Here is a 10,781-nt window from a genome sequence, read left to right on the forward strand (position 1 = left end):
TGTCTTTACATGCATAAGATCAACTCGTCCTACAAGAACCATCTCTCTGATGAAATGGTAGTGTACCTCTATGTGTTTCGTCCTGGCATGATAGACTGAATTCATAGCCAGGAGTACACTACTCAGATTATCACATAGTAATTTCACTGGAGCATCTACCTGTATGTCCAAATCAGCCATAAGCTTGAGCAACCATGAAATCTCGCATGCTGCCAATGCAACACCCCTGTACTCTGCCTCAGTACTCGACAAAGCAACCGTAGGCTGCTTCTTGTTGCTCCAGCTAATCATGCCGCTACCAAATCCAAATGCATATCCACTCGTAGATCTACGGTCATATGAGCAACCTGCCCAATCTGCATCCGTGTATCCAGTCAATATCAAGGGCTTATCTCTGACATAGAACAGCCCATACTCTACAGTGGATTTAACATATCTCATAATACGTCTAACTGCATCCAAGTGTGGCTTTCTAGGCTTCTGCATAAACTGGCTTATGAGCCCTACAGCATAGCTCAAGTCAGGCCTAGTGATGGTTAAGTAAATCAAGCTGCCAACCATCTGCCTGTACATAGTCACATCCTCTACTTCAGCCCCAGTGTTCATGTCCAGCTTGACATTCTGATCAAGAGGTGTATCCAATGGTTTACATTCAGCCATGTCATACTTCTTCAGCATCTCTAGGGCATAGTGCTTTTGCATCAGCCATAACCCACTGTCAGCAAATAACTACCTCAATGCCCAAGAAAAACTTCAGTTCTCCTAGGTCTTTCATGTCAAATTCAGATTTCAGCATCTTCATTACATGTTGTATGCCCAAGTCATCGTCACTAGTGATTATCAAATCATCAACGTATATGACTAGCACTACCAAGCCACTGTTAGTCTTCTTTGTAAATAGGCTGTGATCAGCCCTGCCAATAGCAAAACCCAATCTCTGCAAGTAGTTACTGATCCTAGCATGCCAAGCTCTCGGAGCCTGTTTTAGCCCGTACAATGCCTTTTTCAGCCTGCATACATAATGCTGAAAATCAAGGTGAACATACCCTTCCAGTTGAACCATAGAGACATCCTCTACTAGGTCACCGTTAAGAAATGCATTCTTAACGTCCATCTACTGCAATTTCCAGCCTTTAGCAGCAGCCAAGGCAATCACAATGCGTATGGTTGCCATCTTGGCAATAGGACTGAATGTTTCCTCATAATCAAGTCCATACTGTTGGGCATACCCCTTTGCGACCAGCCTGGCTTTGTATCTCTCCACATTGCCATTTGACTTGCATTTGATTTTGTAGACCCATTTGCAGCCAATGGTCTTTTTCCCTTCAGGCAGTGGCACTAAATCCCATGTTTTATTTTCAGCCAAGGCATTCATTTATTCGTCCATGGCTACATACCAATTCTCATCTTTCACTGCTTCAGCATATGTACCTGGTTCTTTGACCTCCATCACTTTTGTCATGTAAGCATAATGCTTTGCAGAGTAGCCACTGTATGTCAACCTGTCAACAGGGTATCTGACCCTCTGCGAGCATCTAAGCTGTGGTGCACTACTCGATTCCCCTCTCTCATGAGGCGGGATATACCTGCTCTGCCTTGTGCCAGGCGTATAGACAGTCGGAATACCAAGTTAACTGTCTAGAGTGTCACCAGACTCATAGCCAGAAGTCATTCTGCCAGATGTCATCATACCAGATGCATCCTCAATAACTTTCTCTTTTCGTTTGTTGTCCAAGACATCATGTCTCCCCCTCAGTAACATACTGGTGTCAGTGGACGGCGAGCTCCTCAATCTCCCTATCCATGGGGATACTGTCTGACTACGAGGTCCTGTCATAGTAGTGCTCTGCTGTAAATCAACTGTAGAGGCATGAGTGGAAGGCATATCTGCTGGCACTGTAACTGGTGATACATACCAAGAGCCCATCTCATCAAAGATAACATCCCTGCTTACCAAAGTCTCCCTGGTAGAGGGATCATAGCATTTGTATGCCTTCTTCTCCTGCGAATATCCAATGAAAACACACTTATGTGCTTTGGGATCCAGCTTTTTCCTTTTCTCATCTGGAATATGCACATAAGCAAGACATCCAAAGACTTTCATGTGACTTACATCCGGCTTATAGCCATACAACTTCTCAAACGGTGTCATCTCATGAATACCTGCAGTGGGAGTCCTGTTCAGAATGTATACGGCTGTCATAATAGCCTCTGCCCAATAGTAAAGCGGCATATGCTTTTCATTCATCATGGCCCTAGCAGCTTCCATCAAAACCCTATTTTTCCTTTCAGCCACTCCATTCTGCTGTGGAGTGTAGCTGCAGGTGAGCTGCCTACGAATGCCATTTTCAACCAAGAAATCATCAAATTCATTTGATACATACTCCCCACCACTATCAGATCTCAAGCAAGAGATGTAGCATTCAAACTCCTTCTCAACTTGTGCTTTAAATTGCTGAAAAACAGCAAAGACCTCATCTTTTGTTTTCAATATATAGAGCCAGGTATAGCGACTATAGTCGTCAATGAAAGATACATAATATCTGGAACCTCCTATAGATACATTATGTGCTGGCCCCCAAACATCAGAGTGCACTAACTGCAATGGACGTGTACTTTGTCTTATATGCCTGACAAACGGCAATCGTGACTGCTTACCGAACTGGCAAGCCTCGCATACATGACCAATATCTGAATATTGGAACTTCGATAAACCTGTAACCAATTGTTTCTTTTGCATAATTTGCAGCCTTTGCAAATTGACATTCCCCACTCTCTTGTGCCATATTTCCAAATCCCTAACAGTGCCAGAACCATGGGCAAACATAGCTAAATTCAGCTCTGGCAAAGAAGCATCAAGAGTAAACATTCTGCCATTCCTGTGACCATGAGCTATCAACTTGTAGCCATTGCCAAACTCTTCAATAAAGTAGCCATGCTTATTGAATCTAACCTGCAAGTTCTGCTCCACGACAGATAACAAGTTCTTCGTAATTGAAGGGACATGCAATACATCATGCAAATTTTTCTTTCTGCCATTATGGACCACAAGAGGCACTTTGCCTTTATGCTCAATGCTATGCTGCATGTCATCACCTGTGCATACATAGCCATGCTTTTCAGCCACCATATCCGTGAACCAATCACTGTGAGGGGTCATGTGATTCGACGCCCCCGAGTCAATGTACCACACTACATCATCAGATGATTTTTCAGCAGCCTTATCTTTGACATATTGCATGGCAAATAGTCTATCACCAGAGTCATCTGCCTAACTGGACGTAGCATAATGTCCATGCTGCTTGCCCTTCTGGTTTCCCTGCTTCTTTCAGCAGTCCTTTGCAATATGCCCATACTTTCCGCAGTAGTGACAATCCTTATCTTTATTTGGATTGTCTGACTGACGCTGCTGCTGCCATGAGCCTCTGCCACGGGAGTTAGATCTCCCCCTGCCTTGAAAGTTTCCACCACCTCTTGCATTTGATGATGGCTAATCGCTATTACTATAGGATGCATTATGCTGGCCTCCTCTGCCAGATTCATAGCCTCTACCACGGCTACCACGACCATGCTAATTCAAGTAAAAAATTGCATCCTTATTCTTTGAACTGCTTGACCCTGTAGCTAATCCAAGCTTCACCTCTTCATGAATCAATAATGCAACCAGCTCATTAAAGTCAGGCATCTCAACCTGCACAGACACTGAAGTGTCAAAAGACTTGTACTCAGGACCCAAGCCATTTAAGGTCACTGCAACCATATCCTCATCTTCAACCTGTGAACCAACAGATGCCAGCTGATCTGCTATGGTCTTAACCTCTGTGACATAATCTTGTATGGATCTGTTCTTCCTCTCCATGTTATTGAATTTATGCTTCAATTGTATCTTCCTTGCACTTGTGGTTGTGCCATAGTATTTGACCAATATATTTCATGCATCTACTGGGGATTTACAGTTCATGATCTGCATCACCATAGCATCCGAGATACATAATGACAACCAATGTAAAACCCTGCGAGCTCTTTCCGTCCAAGCTCGATGCGCTCGTCTTTGATCAACTGTAGGATTCCTTTCTGAACTTCAGGTTCAACCTCAACACCTGTCACTAAGTCCCAATATCCTTTGCCTATCAGAAAGTTCTCCATGTGGAACTTTCATATTGCATAATTGTTGCTATCAAGCTTTTCTCCCACAATCTGGGTTACATTATCAGTTCTATCAGCATTTGCCATGTTGTTGACCTTGCCTGACTACCTGCAAACGGATGGCAACCCCATGCAGCAAATTGCTCCACAAAGCATGATCACTTCAAGGAGTACAAAATTAGTTGTAGACCCTCTCTGTCATTATTCCTTCAAAGCACACATAAATACAAACCAAATACTCAGGGAACCAAAGCTTCATACGGCAAATTTTCATGCCCATTCAACTGCTACAAGCATTTCACAACTATATAGACATTCTATTACTACATCAAAATCGAGTTTGCATTGATATATCAATGGATAATCATGATGACATCCACGGGAAACCAAGTTGGTGTTGTAGAAGTTGTTGAATTCACATGTTTCCTCATAAAGCATGGAAATTGCCTTATAAAACACAGAAACTGCTTCATAGAGCATTACACACAGAACAGCACATAACTTTCTAATTAGACCTCCGATCGCCAAGCTTCAAAAAGGAAAGTTGTAGCTCTATTTCCAATCTACAATTCTTTAGAGAAACTCAGAGTCAAATTCCTTGATTTGTTGCCCTGAAACAGCTCTGCACAGTTTGCAGTCATAAATTTATGCACGCTTTATACTGCAAACACAACTTCTCTATTCCAAAAGCACGATCTTGCATTGATGAAGAGTTGCGGGATCTTTGAACTTCACAAACTCTGATCCATTATCTTCTTGGCTGCAAGTTCTTTTAGATTTTCCAATAACCTGAGCTCGTGCATTCAACATTCAACCATAATACATATTCTATGTTACATACAAGTTTCAGATGTAGAGACCTTTCACTTCCATTTTTCTCTGCTGATGGGGGGAGCCTCACTCAACGACTAGCAAACATTGCTCTCATCGTGAAGAAGAACAGCGCTCTGCTGTCTTTCACTCATATCCATACACCAAAACTGATCTGCAAACTATGTGCCCCACAAAGAAGTAGAAGAAAACAAGACAAAAAGGAGACTCTTATTACCATCATCTGAGAACTGAGAACTCGCATCAGCCCATTGACTTCAGTAGCTCTGCCATCCTGCTTCTCAGCTCCAATAACTTCAACTTCACGGTCTCTTTCTTTTTACAGTTTGTTCTTCTTGTTCTGAGCTTCAGATTTCACCCTACTTTAGCTTGCAAGATTCTTCTCTCTCTCTCTCTCTCTCTCTCTCTCTCTCTCTCTCTCTCTCTCTCTCTCTCTCTCTCTCTCTCTCTCTCTCTCTCTCTCTCTCTCTCTCTCTCTCTCTCTCTCTCTCTCTCTCTCTCTCTCTCTCTCTCTCTCTCTCTCTATCTCTCTCTCTTATACGATTATTGTGTTGTATTGTGTCCAACACTCCTCTTCTCTTTTTCCCCGAAAAGAATTACTCATGTTTTTGCTTTTTCCCTTAAATTTTCAAGTTTCCCCTTACTTCCCCTGAATTGCTAAATAGTAAACATGTCCCTTGCCACTCGGGGACTCAAAACAAAAAATGAGAACACATTTTCTTCTCTTTCTACATGAAGCGCGTGTCTCAAAACTGAAATATCTCAACCACGTGTTGAACATGCATGATACCACTTGGGATTTCTGTTTATCAACCCGACTCCTGCTACGGGTAAGTGTTAGAAAGATAAAAAAATGATATTTGCATGTGTTACCCCACTTGACTTCATGAAGCATCATATCCCCGGGCGCTCATTTTCACTCACCAACGTGTGTGACATTCAATAAGTCGGTGTAGGCAGTGACTCAACCAATGTTAGTCTTGGTTAGTCATACCTATGTGTGTAAGTCTCTTTCAGTTAGTATAATGGAAGAATCATGAAAGAAGAACAACAATGAGCTGAGCCTCATCTTCCACTCCACTCTCTCTCTCCCTCTCTTCCAACATGGTATCAAAGCTTGAACACTTGAAGCCTGATGGCTTGGCAATGGCCATTTGATATCCAGACATCAGATTTAAAGAAGAAAACGTCATCAAAGGAGACCATGCATGCAACCCGTTTTTTTACAGAAGCTACATTTTGCTACAAAAATGGATTTTGGAGAAAGGGCCCATACAACTTGACCATTTTGAGGTGGTCTCTAACTTTGCAGAAAAAGGTTTTCTCAAATTCCTCATAGATTTTGAGATATTCAGCAGAGACCTGTGCAGACTGGTTGTTTACTACAGTAAACAGCAGGTGCTTCCAGGGCACTAGTGGCTTTCATGCTAACAATGTATATGCCCTTATTATCATGCATTTAAGCACAATATTGGAGTTTTAAATGCTCAGTTTGGAGCTTATTTGCAAGTGAACGGATTGCTATCCTGAATTCGAAAACAATATACCTACAGGGTTGAAGTATCTGTGATGCTTATTTGCTAGTGACAAATGCTTGGATCATACCACTTGAGTGGTAGATACTTTTTGGAATATTGTGAGTGCTAAAATTCCAAAGTTTGGATTGATTTGGTGCTGGTTATACTAGGGCATTCATTGTTTATTGTTTGCAGGAAGGATACCTATCATCTTCACTTGACATACATGCAATATATTCTGACCAGTTCGACATGTATCAACTCTTGCATAGACTAGCAACTGAATGAGATGTTTTGGGGCTGTTTTAAGGTCTAAGTACTCTTGTTTTAATAGAGTACTGCTACTTGCATACAATACAAAAATTGATACGTGTATGGACATAGTTTGTTGCTTGGATTTTTTCCCACTACCATATAATGTTTTGAACTGATTTGATCTTAGTTTATGCTCGGTTGATTGCATTTTTTCGTTGATGGAATACAGTCTACAGTAAGTAGGTTGTCAAGAAAACTATCCTGAATTGCATGAAACTGGTCCTGAACTAGAGGAAAATGAGTTAGATACTTATAGGTTGTATACATCACTGAATACCTAAGCTGCAACTATGGCAAATGCTCAAGGCACTGACAATATCACTCAAATCATGGGAGAAAAGCTGGACAACAAAAATTTTGCTTCATGGAAGTTTCGTATGAAGAATTGTTTGGTTGGCAGAGGTTATTGGGACTTATGTATAGGTGATGAGGCTGAACCTGAAATACATGAAAGGAATCTGACAAATGATCCGAAAAGGACTCATAAGCTATGGACTGAGAGAGCATGCAAGGTGTTACATTGGTTTTTCTTATGTATATCAGATGTTATGGTTATCCAAATTATTGGATGCAGTTCTCCAAAGGATGCATGGGACATACTCATAAAGAATTATGGAAATGTAACACATGCAAGAAAGATTCAACTAAAGCAACAGTTCAATAACATGTCTAGGAATGGCAGAAGAATTCAGGCCTATACTATAGAAATAAAGAACATAGCGGATCAGCTTGCCACCATTCAATCTTCAATGTCTGAGGATGATATGATTGGAGTGACATTGAATGGACTTGGCAAAGAGTATAAAGCATTTGATACGTCTATTTCTGTGAGAGCTGGATCCCTTGATTGGGATGAGCTGATTACTTTGCTGCTGCATGAGGAAGTTAAGCTTGGGCTCAATATAAGTTCTAGTACATCTCAAAGTAGAGACACTGTTCTTTACTCTAGCCAGCGTGGTAGAGGGCAGCATTTCGAGGTCGAGGAGACACTCGAAATTCTTATGGACAACATCAACATAATATTCGGCATGGCACAAATACACAGGGCCATACAACGTGGATCTGGGGGCTTTAGAGGCAGGGGGAGATCACCCCATGGTAGAGGTGATGGATCTGGTTCATGGCAATTAAATGATCAGTCAAACAGAGATAAGGACTATCATTACTGTGGTAGATATGGACACATTGCAAAGGATTGTTACAAGAAGCAGGGAGATATGAAGGCAAAGGGCAAACAGCATGGGCACTATGCATCTTCTGGCGGTGCTCATGATGAGCAGGTTGACAGATTTTTTACCATGCAACATGTGTCTAAGAATGCATCTAGGCAGAACAGAGATGAGAGATGGTACATTGATTCAGGGGCTTCAAATCATATGACACCCCATGGATAATGGTTTGACGAGATGGTTGCAAGTTCACATGGTTATGTGTGTACTGGGGATGACACCCAACATGACATTCAACACACAGAATTTGTTCCATTGTTGATGTCTGATGTTTAGAAAAAGAGTATGCATGATGTACTACATGTACATACAATAACCAAGAATCTTTTGTCAGCTAGATAGATGGTAGAACAGAATCTGCAGATGAGACTTAATAGAGATGGATGCTTTGTTAAAGAATATGGTAATGACTATAAGTTGATTGCTAGAGGCTGAAGATATGGCAGAATGTTTACTCTTGATGCATCAATTCCAGAATTGAAAGCAACCACGTTTGCCCATGATGATGGTGCTATACGGGATGCTGGTATATAGCATAAGCGGATTGACCATATGAATGTATAAAAGCTAAAATCTATGCAGTAGAAGGAGATTTGCTTGGACTGCCTAAGTTCAAGTATCATGACTTTGGACATGTATGTGATGCATATCAGTTTGGAAAGTAAGCACGGTTTCCATTTATGAGACATGTACGGAATAGCTCAGGACCCTTGCAATTGGTACATTCAAATGTATGGGGCCCATCTCATAATTCTTCGTTTGGTGGTGCTCGTTACCATGTATCCTTCATTGATGATTTCAGCAGGTATAGTTGGATTTACATACTGAAACATAAGGATGATGTGTTTGATGCATTCAAGGACTTCAAGAAGCATGCTGAAAATGAGTTGAGCTGTAAAATTTCATGTCTTAGATCAGATGGAGGTGGAGAATATGTCTCTAATTACTTTGACAGGTACCTTACTAAACATGGGATCAGAAGATAGTTAACTTGCAGCCTATACACTGTAGCAAAATGGTGTAATAGAAAGCAAAAATAGGGTATTGACGGAATTGGCAAGAGCTATGCTGAATGAGAAGAGTTTGCCAAATGGTTATTGGGCTGAAGCAGTAGTGACTATTGTCTATGTGTTGAATAGAACCCCTACAGCAGGGATTCATGATGTAACTCCATATGAGAAGTTGTACATCATGAACCCCTATAGCAAGGATTCATCATGTAACTCCATATGAGAAGTTGTATGGTCATAAGCCTAACATTTCCCACTTGAAGGTATTTGGTAGCATTGCATATGTGCATGTTCTTGATGAAAAGAAGAAGAAATTGGATCCTAATGCTGTCAAGAGTGTGTTCCTTGGTTATGCACAAGACCAGAAATCTTACAAGTGATATGTTCCGTCTACACATGAAACATTGATTAGTAGAGATGTTGTTTTTTATGAGCTGGCATCATCGTATGGTAATCCTATTGTAGTGGCTACTGATGGATCAACCAGCACTAGTAATGCTCAAAATACACTTACAGTGAGTACATCTCTGAGTGGTCCTATAGGTGATGGGTCACCTATAGTAAGACCTTGGTCAGGATGCTTGCGGAGTCGTACTCCTACGTCCACTGACACGGATATGTAAGTGAGGGGGAGATTGGATAAGTGAAAAGAAAAGATGCTTGAGGATATCACATGTCTACTTACTGCAAGTTATGAGTCATCTAACAATGACAGTTTGGATAGTGAGTTGGGCATTCCATCTATTATGACACCTGGAGCAAGGTAGAGTCATTATGTGCCACCTCATGAGAGGCAAGCTCAGAGTGAGCCACGGTTACAAAGATCTCAGAGAGTGAGAAAACTAGTTGATAGGTTTACATACACTGGTTATTTAGCCCGCCATTATGCACATATGGCTAGTGTGATAGGTTACAAAGAACCTACATACACTAGTTATATAGCCCGCCATTATGCACATATGGTTAGTGTGACAGGTTACAAAGAACCTACAAAGTTTGATGATGCAATTGCAGATGATAACTGGTGTGCTACCATGGATGAGGAGTATGCAGCCTTGACTAAAAATGAGACATGGGAATTAGTTGAGTTGCCTGAAGGAAAATTCCCCATTGGCTACAACTACTTTCTTGAATGGTGATTTGGTATATATAGAGCAGCCTGAAGGCTATGTTCACCCAGACTTTCCTACACATGTATGTAAGCTAAAAAATGCTTTATATGGATTGAAATAGGCACCTAGAGCATGGAATGCTCGGATTAGCAGTTATTTACAGCAACATGGATTTAGATTGGGTGATGCAAATCATAGTCTATTCACGAAGAAGACAGATCATGGATATGTATTTCTAGTGGTTTATGTAGATGATCTTATCATCACTGGAGATGATGAAGAGGGCATTGCTAAAATTAAATCATGTTTACAAGTTGAATTCAGAGTGAAAGACCTTGGTGAACTAAAGTATTTTCTTGGGATTGAGGTAGTCTCTATGCCTCGAGGTATATGGTTACTATAGAAGCAGTATACTCATGACATGTTACAGAAGTATGGTATAGCTTAATGCAAGCCTATGAAGACACCTCTTGATCAAGATGTCAAGCTGCAGATTGATGTTGGGAATGACATAGAGAATGTGACCATGTATTGACAGATGGTGGGCAGCTTGATATACTTGACTATTACCCACCTGACTTATGTTATGCAGTGGGGTTGATTAGTCAGTTCATGCAGAAG

Source organism: Lygodium microphyllum, chromosome 4, assembly GCF_053477565.2.
Source record: "Lygodium microphyllum isolate KBCC chromosome 4, Lygodium_microphyllum_v1.1.10, whole genome shotgun sequence".
NCBI lineage: Eukaryota > Viridiplantae > Streptophyta > Polypodiopsida > Schizaeales > Lygodiaceae > Lygodium > Lygodium microphyllum.